At 51.9% G+C, this 15821-nt stretch overlaps 1 protein-coding gene across 2 annotated transcripts in view; it reads left to right on the forward strand.

Annotated features, from left to right (window-relative positions):
- Nucleotides 1-15821, forward strand: part of GJC2 (gap junction protein gamma 2) — a 38211-nt gene that overhangs the window by 2298 nt on the left and 20092 nt on the right. Inside the window, exons 2-4 of one of the 2 annotated variants that reach the window (XM_074901078.1) lie at nt 245-482; nt 2746-2839; nt 3735-3838. The gene's annotated coding sequence lies outside the window, so the exon portion shown is untranslated. The remainder of the gene's footprint in view (nt 1-244; nt 483-2745; nt 2840-3734; nt 3839-15821) is intronic. The other variant, XM_074901077.1, reaches the window with a different exon arrangement.

Below are 15821 nucleotides of genomic sequence, written 5' to 3' on the forward strand. Positions count from 1 at the left end.
GGTTTGGGGGGTCATCCCTCTCCCTAGGGTCGCCCCTCTGCAGTGGAGCCGTGGGCTGAGACCTGCTGGTGCTCCCAACCCTCCATGGGCTGGGGTTGGCTTTCCTGGGCTGAGGGATCCAGCTGTTCCAGATTGTGAGCTTTTTTTTTTATGGGGCAGCAGCCGAGATTGGTCCCTACCCTGATTGCCAGGTGATGTGGTCCCTGCCCAGGTGTGCTGATGCCCTTTTTGTGCTCTTCCACAGGACAGCAAGGTGACCACCAGGTGCCAGCTGCTGCCGCCTTACGCTGAGACACCAACCAGCACCACCAACACTGACAACAGGTAGGCCCCGTAAAACCACAGCTAATAACCCTCGCTGGGGCTAATTGACCCTGGTGGGACCCAACCCAACCCGTGCCAGCACTCCTCGGCCAAGACATCGCTTCTCCAGGGCTTCTTTTCTCTGGCTGTGCTGCTGCTTGAAAGCAAGTCGTGGGGAAGTAAGTATCAAGTTTTCTCTCTAGCACAGGGTACTGGGGAGCATCCAGCTGGTATGTGATGCTCCAAGGTGCTTGTAGGAGTAGGAGTCCTGCTAGAGGAGGAGTTTTTATCAGCAGTAGCATGGCCAGCAGGGACAGGGAAGGGATCTGAGCCCTGTGCTCGGCACTGGTGAGGCCGCCCCTCGATGAGTGGGTTCAGTTTTGGGCCCCTCACCCCAAAAAGGCCATTGAATGACTCGAGTGTGTCCAGAGAAGGGCAACGGAGCTGGGGCAGGGTCTGGAGCACAGGTCTGCTGGGGAGCGGCTGGGGGAACTGGGGGGGTTCAGTCTGGAGCAGAGGAGGCTGAGGGGAGACCTCCTGGCCCTCTGCAACTCCCTGCCAGGAGGGGGCAGAGAGGGGGGATGAGTCTCTGGAGCCAAGGCCCCAGCGCCAGGCCCCGAGGGAATGGCCTCAAGCTGCCCAGGGCAGGGTCAGGCTGGCTCTGAGGAAGGATTTCTGTGCAGAAGGGGCTGTTGGGCGTTGGAATGGGCTGCCCAGGGCAGGGGGGGAGTCCCCGGGATCCCTGGAGGGGTTGAAGAGTCGGGCTGAGCCAGCGCTGAGGGATCTGGGGGAGTTGGGAACGGTCAGGGTGAGGTTCAGGGTTGGGCTGGAGGAGCTTCAAGGGCTGTGAGTCTCCAGCCCTGTTAGCTCTGTGAGGATAAGGGCCACCCTGGCAGCTGGACCAGGAGCAGGGATGTGCCTGCCTTGCTGGGCACTGTATTTGGGTCAGCCTCATCGACTGGATGTGCAACTGTGTCATCCCTGGAGAGCGCGGGACGCTGATCCATAAACCTGACTGGCTCTGGACAGGGTGGCATGTTCTGTGAGGAGCACCGTCTGGGGCAAAACACTGCAGCTCCCCTTTTCTAGAGGCCAGCCCTGTTCCCATCCTCCAAAAATGGGCAAAAAGAGGGGAATCCAGGAGAGGCTCAGCTTTTTCTCACAATAGCAACTGTGACTGCACTTTTCCGGGATGTGGCTCCAGCCCTGTAAATAGCCAGAAGCCATCTGCAATTCAGATTGTGTGCTTTGGCAACTGGTACAATCAGATGCTTGTGAAATCGGGGATGCATCCCCCTCCTGATGTCCTGATGCCTGATTTCTCTCTCCCCAGGCACTAAAGGAGGGAAGAACAGGATGTTTTTCCCCGCTTTTTCTTTCCCCATTCCAGCTGCCAGATATTTGAGGAGGTGATAAAAAGGAGACAGAAAAGGCAGAATGCTGGTGCCCAGGTTGAGCTCAAAGAATTTATGTATTTTATTTCACTGCCCCATAGAGGGGACTATTTTAGTGAACCCACATGGGGAGGAGACCCCTGGGAGCTGGGACCAATGAGCACAGAGGACAGGGCGGCCGCCCCCCTGCCATCAGCCTTGCGGTGGCCAAGTCCTCAGTCCAGCATTACGTTGCAGATATCCCCTTGAAGCACTGAGGTTTCTTCTGTTTGCTATCAGGCAAGTCTTGCTGACGAAGAGCAAAGCACCTACATGGTGGGTGTCCAGCCCCAAGGGGCGTCCCTGGCTCCCTATGGAAAGCCAGCACAGAGGTGATGGGGACTGAGCCCTGCTCTCCAAAAAGCCAAGTGAGATGCTCCAGTCACCCTTGTTAAAACCAGCAACGTGCTGACCTGGATATACTGAGTCTAGGATGAGGAAAAAGGGGAGGCTTATAACTTTTCCTGTTTGGAAGTGCAGGATACTTGAGCTGCATCCCTGCTTAAGGTGGTGGTCCCACAGGTGCCTCCCAGACTGGAGAGAGAAAAGCAACACCTGGATCCTGGTGGAGAGGGGACACTGGTGTCACTGCCCACACTGGTGGGGGAATTACTCTCCCTGGGAAGCCATGGCCAGTATCCATGGGGTGAGAGAGCTTGTCAGGCTGTCCCCCTGAGCGAGGAGGATGATCTCACATGTTTCATTGATTTTCTGTCTGATTGCCAATTATTACGGTAGTTTGACCTGGGGAGGCCAGCAAGCCATAAGGACTACAGTCGTCTCGGCCAGCATAGACCTCCTCCTGGCTTCAAACCTGGGCTGAACGTCCTTTCTGCTCCCTCCTCCCAGCCCTGGGCTCCCAAGTGCTGTCCACGCTCTGTCAGCATCCCTAGGGAGCAGCCCAGCTCCATCACAGCAGATTTTTCCACATTTAATTTGCCTTCTTTTTTTTTTTTTTTTTTCTTTTCGAATGCACCACGTTTCTTTTCACCCTATCTGCCCTCTGAAGCATGAGTGCTGCTGCTCCTCAGGGCTATCAGACTGGAGCTTCACCCCAGTGGCTTTAGGGCCTGCTTCTAACCTGCAGACACCAGGGCTGGCAGGTAGGAGCAAAAATAAAGCAGACAGCATGGCTGTGGTAGCATCTGTGGGCTCTTTGATCCTTTTATTGCCGAAATCCAAGCCGATTACCCTAGTCCTATCCACCATGGTCATAGGGAAGAAATTTCACTGGTCTTGCAGCACCTCTTGGTGTTTCTAAAGACAGGCATGATCTTTCTTCATGCCTTCTCATCATCTTGGCTGCAAACCTCCTGCCTCGCTGGTCCCTGGGTGCCTCTGGGAAGGGTTTGGCTTTGTTTTTTCTCTACCCTCCTATTAATAGTTGCCCTTGATCATTAAGGACTCCCTATCTCTTCTGGGCTGGTCAGACCCGGCTCAGCCTCCCCTAACGCATCCCATTCACCAGCCCTGACCATCCTGATGGCCACCACCAGACCCTCTCCAGCTCCTCCGTGTGCTCCTCCACTGGATGCAGCATCCAAACGCAAAGTCCCTGGAAGGATCGAAACACCACCCAGAGCATCACTCTGTTTTATCGGTCAGCTGTTAACACCCAATCTCAACCCAGTCTTCCCATCACCTTTGTGCCCCTGGTGCATTTTATTTAAGACACTATTTCCTGCCTCTCTCTTAGGACCCTCACACCGGGCAATAGCGTAACGGCGTTGACATGGCAAAACTGAGCTCTCTCCTGTCCCCAGGTCTGTTATCCTGCCCTTGGAGGAAAACAAAGTCTCCCAGTCCTCTCCAGTGGGAGGATGAAGCCTTCTGGGAGCTTGCAGAGGAGCAGAAGCTTCACCCTGTGCCACCACACACAGGAGCCGTGGCTCCGGAAGGGACAATGATGGCATTGAGCGCGGGTGCTGAAACGCTGCCCTATTGTGCCTGGCAGAGAGATGCCCGGGAATAATCGCCTCCTCCTTGGCTTTGTTGTAGGGCTGTGGCTGGTTGTACTGCAGAGCTTTTCCCCCCTCGAAGCTCTCCGGTTATGCGGTGAAGACTTGGAGCCCAGGTGCACCTTTTTTTCCTGGCTGTGAAAGGTAAGACTCATCTGATCATCATCATACTGATGCGTGACTCTGGAGCGGATATCACTGACAGGGAGGAAAATATGCTTCTGGGGACAAAAGGATGCTCTGTTCCTCATCCTGGGTGGCCATTCTTTCATTGATCTTTGTAATATATTATATATATTTTTAATATATTGCATATATAGTATATATAAAGCCAGAAGCAAGAGCCATGCAAATTGTCTGTCTTCTTTTTATGCCCGTAGAATGTTTCATATTAAATACATGCTTAAGCTACAGAGATCCAACTCTACTCAGGGTCTGGGCAATCCCTTAAAACTTAGAGCCAGGGTTTTGCTCAAATCTGTTTTAAACAAGGCTGAATGAGACTTTGCACCAGGTCCAAAACAGTGAGGCTGAGATAATTTAGAAGCGTATTTAAAGATGTTTTCAAGCTGGGCACCTACAAAAGGATTTCCCTAAATATTTTTTTGGTGAGAGTGTTTTCCTTGCCCAAAATCTCCTTGAAAACCTCCAATTTGGGCTGAAGTTCTGGCTTGTGACCGTGTCAAGGGCAGCACGATCTGCAGAAGCAAGTGCTGCAGTGATGCCTCCCTTCTCCCTCCTCTTCCATCCCCAGAGCATCCTGTGAGCTAATTTCCTCTTGAAAACCCCTCTTGCACGGTCAACCAGTCTGTTTCCCAGCTTGTTCCTCCCCTAAATTGAAAAAATGAAATGAGAGGATGAAAACTTGGCTGCCCCATCCCATCTGTGCTGGGGAGCAAGAATATCCCTTCTCCTTAAACCCAGGAAAACCAAGTTATTTTGAGTAGTTTCACAAGGCAGGTGCTACTTAAGAAATCCCCAGGGACTTTGGTCCCTGGAAGATGAGGAGATTTGAAGAACCACCAGATTTTAAAGGTTTAGAGCCATCTTCATCCTGGATTTGCTAAGTTTTGGAGGGTTTCTTGAATCGTAGCGAGCAAAACCTTGCTGATTTGGACTCCTGGAAGCCAAATCTTGCCTCGTAGCACGGGGCCTTTAAGGAAAACATCAATTATTGTGAGATCATCCATAAAATCATGCGAGCTGGCAACGCGAAGGAACAGATAACATGTCAAAGGTCGCAGCTTCCAGACTGGCAATTATTTAATCCTGCTTGTTGTGTTTGAGCGCTGGGTAACATCACCCCCCCTCTTTGACTGGAGACCTGCATGAGGGGTAAAACCCTATGGCTGAGAGCAGGAGGGGCTGGGGGAGGAGGAAAATGTCCTCTCTGTCCTCTTCCAGCTGTCTTTCCCTTCCAGCTGTTATCTGCAGATGTTTGCAGCTGGCCCCCCTTCCCTGCAAAATGGGGCTGGGAAGAGAGCAGAGGGACGAAGAGGGTCTGGGATAGGGCTGGTGGGGAACGCCCTGGCCAACATAAAATACTAAAAACGTAAAATTTGCGTGACAAGCACTGCTTTGGGCTGTTCCCTTTGACATAAAAATTGGGGGGGGGGGGGGGGGGGGAAGAGGATTTTGATGCTGCTACAGTATATCACTGCAGCTGTAAGAACAGGTCGTGTTTGCAGCCAGCTTTTCTTTTTGCTGTTTGAACAGAAAGTCCAAACAAGAAGGAAGTATTTCTGATCCCATGGCAGCATCTCCACTTTCCGCCTCCCCCCCTGCCCTTCTCCTGCTCCAAGGAGCTCCTTTTTTGCTATTATTAGCCCTAAACCCGTAGACTATTTGAATTATTTGGTTTTTCCCTAAGCATTGCTCTTGGCTCCCAAAACCATCGCTGCGTTCTCAGGTTGGTTTTTTTTTTTTCTGAACTTTTTTTTGGGTGCTTATAAGGAAATTAAGAAAAAAAGGGAAAGAAATCTTCGGCGTCCCGGGGAACAATGGGTTTGCAGCGTTGGACTCGGAGGAGATCTCCTGTCTCAGGAAGCGTCCCCTGTGGAGGTCTCCACGTCACTGTCTCCCGCCTGGTGCAGCGGGAAGAGAGCTCGTCTGGAGGGGTTGGGAGGGCAGGAGAAGCGGCGGCAGGCAGGGACGGGGCGCTGCCTGTGCCTCTGCACACCCCGGCACGAAAGGATGGGATGTTTTTGCAAACGACTGAACCCAACGCTTCTCCGTATGTTACTTTTTGCTTTGTTTTTGTTTTTGTTTTTGTTTTTTTTCCTCCCTTCCGCTTTATTTTGATATTTTGCCAGATGGTTTTAGCTTGGCTGATTCCCAGCACTTCACAGGACCCCCCCCCCTCCCTTTGCTTCAATCCAGCTCTGCTCCCACCTCACTCTCCCCTGCTCTTCATTTTCTGCCCTTTCCCCATCACTTGGGTGGGGAATGCATTTGCTGCAACCTAACATTCATATATTGTCTTTTCTGCTGGTGGGAAGACATAATATCCCTATTTGGTGTCACTTCGTGCACGCTTTATATCAGTATAAATCATCTCCCATCGCACAGGGCAGCGCAAATCCAACTCCAGGGAGTCTGGGATTAAATCACTGGTGTTTTAGCTTTTTCCTGATGGAAACCCCTGTGCGCTCTGGCATCTTGTAGCCAGTCCCATCCCAAACCTCCTCCTCATCTCAGGCCACCAGAGGTGGGGAGAGGAAGATGCTTTGGGGTCTGGTTTTCCTGCTGGTCCTGCTCTTGGTCCCCTGAGTTACATTTCTGAGTTCTGCTTGCACAGAAGATTTTGGGGTCTGCAGCCTGCTTGCTTTTGGAGCATCAGCTTATGTGGTACATGCTCCTGCATCAGAAGCTGGTCTTTAAAGACCAGCGCCTGCAGGAGCCTACCCCAGCAGAAGACGCAGTTTTGCAGCTGGTGTGTCTAACCTGTGGACAAAAGGTCCGTTGATAAGTTTATGCTCTCTGTAAGGTGCTTTTTGTATTGTATTGTTTTTTAAATAATATCCAAGGGTGTGAGCACAATTTTCATCCTTGCCTCTCAAAGCACCTCACAAAAGGTGTCTTTTCTCCTGCGCAGCTGGGGAAACTGAGGCATGGGGAAGGCAGTGAATTGGCAGCTCACCACCAGTGGGGTGGTGAACCTGCTCCTTGGTGACCTCATCTTCTTGGCCCATGGGCCTTCCTTGATAGACAACTGTCCTGTTGGCTACCAAACACACTGAATGCTCCTCTGGGGTGGGATCTCCTTCTCCAACCTGTATCCTCTCTCAACACCTCTAGGTCTTTAAATGAATCTTGTTTAGAGATGCTATTGCATTTCCATCGTCTTTATCAGATCCATCCTCATTGAAACCCTAAGATCTTCCTTGTGGTTGATGGTTGACCCTTAGCTACATCTTTCCTACCTCCAGGTCACCGGTACAGTTGTAGCAAATTTAGTTGCAACCAGCGTTTGTCCAAAGGGATCCTGTAAGAATGGGGCTAGAGCAACTCTTGAGCCCTCCTGGCCCATGCTGTAGGGAAGCATTTCTCTCACTGACCCCAGGGGCTCCATCTCCTCCCATCCCAAAATGCCTTTTCCATCTATATCGAGCACAGGAGCTTGGCTTAATAAATGTATTTAAGCTGTGCTTAATAGGAGAGCGCCGTGTGCTCTCCTGGCAGAGGGAAACAAAGAGCAGCACCTTGAGTCTCAGGAGGCCTCAGGCACCTTCTCCTTTCACCCAAATACCTTGAAATGCCACAGGAGGGCAATCTGTCCTCTGCCCAAAGCCTCCTTAGAAAGTTGGAGGAAGGAAATCCGGCCCAACCCCGGGTGGGAATGGGAGAAAGGGGCATGTCACTGTCGGGGAAATCTGTGCCTCGTACTTCTGCAAGCTATGAGAGCTATTTCTGAGACGATCCTTGGGTGTTGTCCAAGACTGAAATACCAGAAGATTTTTATCGGTGTGTGTCATAAGGAAACCCCTCCTTCCCCTGTAACGTACTGTAGATGTGGACCACAGCATTTAGCATGTAGTATTTCTGCAGGTCCCAGCACTGCAGAGGGCTTGATCGCGTAATTTATGGCTTGTTTGGGGCTTTTCCACCCAAGGTTCATCCAACCAAGCACAAAGTTCACTTTTAAGGCTGCACAGCTCCCTTTGACCTGGTCCATTGCTTGGAGATCTTGGTGACTGACCACGTAAACGGCTTTGTTTTCTGCTCCTTGCTGCCAGGAAAAGAGAAAATAAAGGAGTTTATGTGCAGGGTGCAACCCAGGACTGTAGGGGACAGGTAGAAAATGGATTTCTGGATGAATTTACATGAGATAAGACCCGTTTTAACATAGCAAGGACTGATGGATCTTGGTGTCTCCCAAGGCCGCGTTTCTGCTTTGCTTTGTTATTTCTGACCACATCTTTTAACACACTCTTAAACACACGCTCAGCCAAGAGTGTGTTAAGACAGGTGTGTCCTTTGTGCAAAATGCCTTCCAAATACAGGGTGGAGGCCAGCAAGGCAGCGAGCCGCAGATGGCACGTGTGAGCCCGCCAATGGGCTGATGCCAGGGTGTAAATGGATGAAATAATGGGAAAATGGCCCAGAAATCCCTCATTGTGGCCAAGTCACTGGGCTGAAGAATCGCTGCAAGCTCCTGCCCAGCCCTGAGCATCTTTGGATGCTTAAATTCCTTATCAGTCTGACCCTCCAGATCAATTCAGAGTTAATCCAACCCCCGACCCCAGATGACATTCCCCATTGATTTCAGCCCAGAAAACGCCCTGCCGTGCATTTGGAAGCCTCTGCTTTGGAAACCTTGTACATAAGCTGAGCCAAATTCCTCCAGGCACATTTTTATCGTCCTTTTTTTTTTTTCCTGCTAGGACAATGGTATTGCTCGCTGCTCTGCCCAGCCCTTTCCTCTGTGCTCCCAGACAGAAATACTTAACAAGGTTCTCTACGATTCCTTTCCTGTGCAGGCAGCTCCCCTCTGCCAGTCTGCTCCAAGCTCTGGGGAGGAGCCACTGTCTAGTGACACGATGCAAGAGCAGATGATGTCTCCCTCGCACTGGCAGTGTTTTGGTGACCCGGTGGCCTGTGCAAGCACTGCCAGGTCCCTCGAGGCTTTCCACAGCATGAGAGCAGCCCTTTGCTCTCCTCTTGTGATCGGGTGGGATGGGAGCACCTCATGCCTCTGGGGAAGATGTGAGTCAGCCCCAGTTCTGGAGAACTTCAAGTCAAAATAGATCAAGCTAATAAAAAGGAAGCAATGCTGGAGAAGAAGAGGGGAGGAGAGAGCGAAAAGATGACACCATGGGCATTGCAAAGCAATCCCTTCTCTAGAAAGAACCTCATGTGACAGCATGGCTTCTCCTGGGGTTGTGGTTGGGTCCCCCAAGAAAGGGGAGACCAGCGGGGCCAGGACCCTGTGCTGACCCAAGCACCCTGACTCCACAGGCAGGGAGTGGAGTGGACACCCCGGGCTGGTTTTGGTTGCCCACGTGTAGGTGTTTAGGCCATCGGAGATACCACAACCCATGAGTTGTGCCCGGGCTGTGGGAAGGCTGCTGGCTCGCCAATACTCCAGCTGCCAGAGTGGCCATTCGGCGCTCACATAGCCACTTCTCCAAGCGCGCCCGGAGGAAGGCTGCCTTGCAGCAGGGCTTTGTTGTGTGATTGGCTTGGCTTCGTGGGAGGTGGTCGCTCTCAGGCTATAAACTCCCCCGACAAAGCATTTTTCATGCTGCAGGGTCAGGGGGAGACAAGTGAGAAGAGATCAGCCGTAGCTTCATCTGGTTGAATGGACCCAGAGGTTTGCACAGGACGGACACGGCGTTCGGTGGGAAATGCCAGTGGAGCATGAGACATCCCACCACCCCAGCCAGGGCATGGAGACCTGCCCGGCATCCCCGTGGGAGTGGAGAGATGAGGAGCCCCAGCAGAAGAGCAAGGCTTCCCTGGATGCCCCTGGGGTGGTGACACTGACTGCTTGCCACCGTGATTTTGGGAGAGGGGAAGAATGGCTGTGTCTTCTCCTTTGGTCCCAGCCTGGGAGACAGTCCCGGGGCTGATGCCAGAGGTGCTGCAACACTGCTGGTCTTTCAGCAGGTGGGATCCGCGGCAAAGAAACCAGATCTTGGGCTGGTCCCTGCATGGGGGATGCTCCAGACCTCCCCCTTCTTGGCTCTCTGGGTTGCTGTAGGGTTTGACCAAGCCTGTTTCTGCCTGGACATCAGAGAAAGCTCCAGTGGCAAATGCAGGAGGTTTTGATCTCCTGCTTCAGTCCTCAAGGTCAGCATGAGCTGTGAGGGTCCGTGGGGCACTTCTGAAGCTGGTTTGCAAGATAAGCTCACTCCTACCTGTTCTAGCAGAGAGGGATACCCTGGAAAACAGGAGATGGATGCAGCCAGGCCAGAAGAGCAGCAGGGAAAAGCAGGCAGCTTTCTTCAAAAATACTGTGTCTAACAGCAAACGCATGTAAGGTTTTACACCCTGGCCAGAACACATGTGGGTGTGGAGCTCATTTATTTAGTCCTCCATGAGCAGAGCTCGCCCAGAGATCCCAAGGTGGGAGGATGAGGAGGAAGCTCTGCTCCAAGCAGCTGTTTTCTTGCAAGCTTTTGCACTGCATGGCTGTCTTTCTCCCAGATCTTGGGGCTGTAGAACCTCCTGGAAGCCCACAGCACATTTTAACCATTCCAGAAAATTTTAATAGTTCTAGTAAGGGTCAACTCTGATGCATGATTTATAGGAAGTGTTTTTACAGTGTTTATGTTGGCAGTAGTTTATGTACAGTTTGAAATATTCACTGAAACCTCTTATCGCTGGAGCTTAAAAACAACAGAGCGCTGATGAAAGTCCTGCGCTAATTGAAGTGGGATTGATTTAGGGCTCGGGCTGCCCAGCAGCTGAGCAAAATGCCTGGCTCTTGCCTAGTTCAGAGAGGTTGCTGCAGCCTGAAGGCTCCATGGGGAAGGAGAGATGCTTTCACCCAGCAGTGTGGTGGACATCCATCCAGATTTAGCCATTATGCCAGTGAAGGCCGTATCTTGCACCGAGAGAGCCAGACCCATGATGCCTGGGGCTCCCATTCATGCTCACAGCCTCCCTGGCCTGGCACGAAAAGATGATCAGAAGATGCAAGAGACCTGGGCAGGCTGGAGCCATGGGCTGAGCCCAACTGGGGGAGTTTCACTAAGGGCAAATGCCGGGGGCTGCCCTTGGGCCACAACAACCCCCAGCAGCGCTACAGGCTTGGGGAGGAGTGGCTGGAGAGCTGCCAGTCAGAGAGGGACCTGGGGGGGATTGATAATGAGCCAGCAGAGTGCCCAGGGGGCCAAGAAGGCCAATGGCATCCTGGCTTGTGTCAGCACCAGCGTGGCCAGCAGGGACAGGGAAGGGATCTGAGCCCTGGGCTCGGCACTGGTGAGGCCGCCCCTCGATGAGTGGGTTCAGTTTTGGGCCCCTCACCCCAAAAAGGCCATTGAATGACTCGAGCGTGTCCAGAGAAGGGCAACGGAGCTGGGGCAGGGTCTGGAGCACAGGTCTGCTGGGGAGCGGCTGGGGGAACTGGGGGGGTTCAGTCTGGAGAAGAGGAGGCTGAGGGGAGACCTCCTGGCCCTCTGCAACTCCCTGCCAGGAGGGGGCAGAGAGGGGGGATGAGTCTCTGGAGCCAAGGCCCCAGCGCCAGGCCCCGAGGGAATGGCCTCAAGCTGCCCAGGGCAGGGTCAGGCTGGCTCTGAGGAAGGATTTCTGTGCAGAAGGGGCTGTTGGGCGTTGGAATGGGCTGCCCAGGGCAGGGGGGGAGTCCCCGGGATCCCTGGAGGGGTTGAAGAGTCGGGCTGAGCCAGCGCTGAGGGATCTGGGGGAGTTGGGAACGGTCAGTGTGAGGTTAATGGTTGGGCTGGAGGAGCTTCAAGGGCTTTTCCAACAGAGGTGATTCTGTGATATCAGCTTGGGAAACCTCCAACAGCAATTGTTTAAATGTGCTCTTTTTTATAACCCAAACCAGCTCATCCACACACTCAGATATGGTGTGATACCTTATGCTGGTGTTAAAAATGCAGCTCGCTGCTCTTCCCAGTGCTCCTTTCATTGTGCCTTTGCTGAGGTCTCAGTGGCACAACTAATGTTTTAATAAAATTAGCTACTTGAGTAAGATCGCATCAATGTTTGTGGGATTTGGAATAATCTAACCTCTCGAGTGTCTCACAAAAAACACCCTCCTGCTCTTCTAACATTTTCCACTGAAGGGCGGGACTGTCCTCCGGTTAGTCCTGCAGTTGAGGCCTGAGAGTATGAAACTTCTTCAGGTGCCAGCAGTGGTTCATCTTGGAGCATGAGGAAGGAATTTATCCATCTGTCATAAGACACCTACTTTATGATCAGTTCCTGACCTCTCCGGTTTGTGTCCACCTTTCCTCCTCCAGCATCACAGGTGCTAAGAAGTGGGTGAACAATTGGGGTGCAAGCAGCACCTTTGCATAGGATGGATATTTTTAAGGGTCGTTAAAAATGTAAACTAGCAGAAAAGAGTTGCAGGAGGGTCCCACATCTTGGACAGGGTGTGCTTCTGGTCTCTGGTTCCTGAGAGCACGTAGTGAAATTGAGAGGAGCAGAGAGAAGAGCTGGAAACTGAGCTGTGCCCCAGATCAGCCCACAGAGGTCAGGCAGATGTTGAGATCAGCTCCAAGAAGGGTTGAACACGCAAGTTTCTGCAACTAAATCCCACCCAAGTGCCTTAAAAACAGTCTTGGAGGATAGCACAAGAGATCTTTTCCTTTTAAGGAGTAGCCAGCACGCTGCACGTTGTCCTGCCTCCACACCACCCCACAGTTGCTCCATACCCCTGCAACCCTCTTCCTAGAAACATCTACTGGGGCTCCCCTTCCAGGCAAAAGGGCACTTTATTCCAGGCCTGTTGATTAGAAAAGATCCTGACTTGCTCTAGGCATCCTACTAGATGTAGCCTACTAGATATATCCTACTAGGTGTATCCTACTAGAAATGGATGGAGAGACAGCCATGGGATTAGAGGCACAGGTACATGCCTCCAGTCTAGCTACACATACTAGAAAATTGAGTGAATTCAGTTGAAACTGAATGAAGCAGGCAGCCTTCTATTTTAAGAGATTTCTGATATCCCTCAGTCTGCACTGCACCACACAGATTTAAAAAAAAAAAAAAAAGACTTCTGCTACTGGCAGTAAAATTTTGTCTGGCATGTGTAAACCTCTATTAACCTGTGGCCCGTGCTAATGTGCTGGTACAGACAAACCTTACAGTAGGAGAGTCCATCCTGCTGTTATTCCTTGTAATGGGAAGCTTCCAAAAACCAAGCCAAAACAAATATTTGTAGCAAAGGCAGGGGCTGCCCAGAGGGAGCTGCAGCAGGCAGGAATGCTCCTGCCACTGGGCAGGAGGTGACATCATCCGGATTCCTTCACTGAGGAATGCAGGATTTGCCGTCTTCCCGGCCAGTAATTGCTTTTCAAAACCAGACCTGCCCAGGGATGCGTGTTTCACCCATCCCCTTCCACTACACAGCAGAGAGGCCGAACGTTTCCCCGTTCCCCTTCTCTTCCACGGCAGTAACGGGGCTGTTGTGTGGACGGGCATGAAAAAGGATGAAATTGCTCATTCCCCAAATCTCAGGTAAAAGCACACAAAATTCCATAAGCGGGAGCAGGACAGAAGTCTGGGCGGGGAGTGGAGCTGGTGTGGGAGCGATGCCTCCTCCTGCGGGCTGGCCAGGATGGGGTAGGTGATGGGCTGTGTGTGTGGGGACTCTGCTGGGCAGACTTTGCTGAGAGCTGTGAGAGGAGGCCATGCGTGTTGCTCCGTGGTGACCCCATTTCTTGGTCCTATGAAGCCCACCAACCACGTCACGTGTTTTTGAATTCAGGACTTCACTGTGATGACTGAAGTGAGTTGGACTCAATGGTCCTTATAGGTCCCCTCCAACTTGATGTATTCTTTGATTCTGTCAATGGAATAGATGTGCTGACATGCAGGGCATCCTGGCTAACCGGCCTACACCTTGCTTAGTCTGGCAGGGCTAAGTCTTAAGCAAAGCCATAGTTCCCCTTCCACGCAGCCCTTGGTGTCTCTGTTGGATTGAGTATCCCCACGTCACATTTCCAGTCCCTTGAGCTTACGCTCCTCCACCCCTGACTCTGCATTGGCTCCAACTTCAGTAAACACCACTGGAAATTAATAACGGCCCCTAACATTCATATGTCATCAGTGCTTCCACCAGCATCGGTGACGGTAAAGGGGTCAGTTCCTGTGGGATGGAGGCTGTTGCCATCATTTCAATAGGTGGAACTAGGTGTAGTTCAGCTGCCCCCATTACGAGTCCAATGGGGTGATTTAGTGGTTGGAAAGGCTTGAAGGTTTTTGCTCTCAGTGCCTGAAAGAGGATGGCTGGCAGGAAACGAAAGCGCCGTTCTCCAAGGCAGGGGTGGTTTTCCTCCTGCATTCTTTAATTTTCTGCCAGGTTTTGAAAATGCTTGGCTTTTACAACTGGACAATTAAATCAAGAGCAGAAAAGAAGGGCTCCAGCCAAAGGACAAAACCCACTTGGTCAGCTGAATTTTTGAAATGAGGATGGAGTGAGGATCTTCAAAGGGACGGCAGCAGAGCAAGGGTTGTCTGCGGTCTGGATCTGCAGTCCTGAAGGTGGTGAGATGTGACGTGAGGTGTGCCAGGAGCAGGCCTGCTCATTTTTAGAGCCGGCAGCATAGATAAAACCAGTGGGGATGGATGCAAAGGGGAGCCTGGCATCATGGCAGGGTGATACAATGACATTTTGTCAAAGGTGTGGGCAGAAGAGACACACCTAAGCAGGAGGCAATGATGTAGTTGGTTGGGGTGAAGTCTACGTGGAACAGGGTGGCAGTGTCATGGGAGAGACCCTCTCTGGCACCTCTGGGGCTTGCTTTGGATATTATGTCCCACCAGGCAAGTCCTTTCCCTCGTCATGTCTCAGCCAGCCTCCATCACAGGGCTGTGTCTGGTGCTAGTGATTGGGGCTCGTGGTTTGGAGGATTTACTGCTTGAGAGAAGGCAAAAACATATCTCCCTTGTGCTGTTGCCTTTGGGAGAGGTGGAAATAGGGACAACCTGCTCACCCTAGAGACGGCAGAGAGTTGGCCGAGCAGCACTGGCGGGCGCACCAGAGGCTTAAGGTGAAGGCTCCCAGGCTCTGAGGTCAGTAGGGACCCAAAAAGCACCCAGGGAGAAAGATGATGACGGATGAAGATCTGCTTTCAAAGAATGCAAGGAAGCTCAGAGACTCCCTGTTCATCTCTGCTTCTCTGGCTCCCGCTCCCCATGGCTGCACACACTCTGCCTTGTCCATCTGTGTGCAAACCAGGCCATCTTACAGCAGTGTGCAGAACATAATTTGGGTTTTTGGTTCACGTCCCTTAAGTTGTTGCTTCTTAATCTTTCTCAGAAACACAGGTGGTGTTGCGGTTTCTTATTTATTTCTGTCTGGAAGCTAAAGGGAGGATGCCTTGGAGAGGAAGGGAGGGAAAGAACCAGAGTAGAAAGAGTGAATTTTTAAGAAAAGCCTCCCACAACTTCATCTTCTTCCCCAGCTTCTGGTAATGGCCAGATCACTGATTGTGGCTATTCACGCCAGAAAATTTCCAGGGGGTTTCCTGGAATATCAAAATGTGGTGGGCTGGGTGCCCAGCCAGTGACCACCATCAGAGCTGCAGCAGAGGATGGACCTCAGTTAACCAGCAGCAAACCTAGACGTGTCCCAGTAGGAGGTCAGAAACCCTGACTTGCCATTTCTAAGGGCTATTTGTCGCCAAGTCAAGGAGGACCAGGTTTGTTTTTTTTTTCTTTTGCACCCTCTTTCTGTGGCATTGCCCATCCTCTTTAAACTTTGCAACGTTCAGATTAGCAGACGAGGCTGAACTGGCTCTGGGCTGGCATGGAGGAAAAGAAATGTGAGCACAGGACTGGGAGACTAGGAAGGGACTTGCTGCATGTCATGGTGGGATTTTTCTGGATTAAACTGTGACTCTATGTCCCATTCTCAGTCTCACAGTGCAGCTTCGTGCATCCCTGCTTGGGAACCATCCAGGTACCTGGTGTGGGGGTGCTCGACCCC

This window comes from Athene noctua, chromosome 2 (genome assembly GCF_965140245.1).
Source record: "Athene noctua chromosome 2, bAthNoc1.hap1.1, whole genome shotgun sequence".
Lineage (NCBI taxonomy): Eukaryota > Metazoa > Chordata > Aves > Strigiformes > Strigidae > Athene > Athene noctua.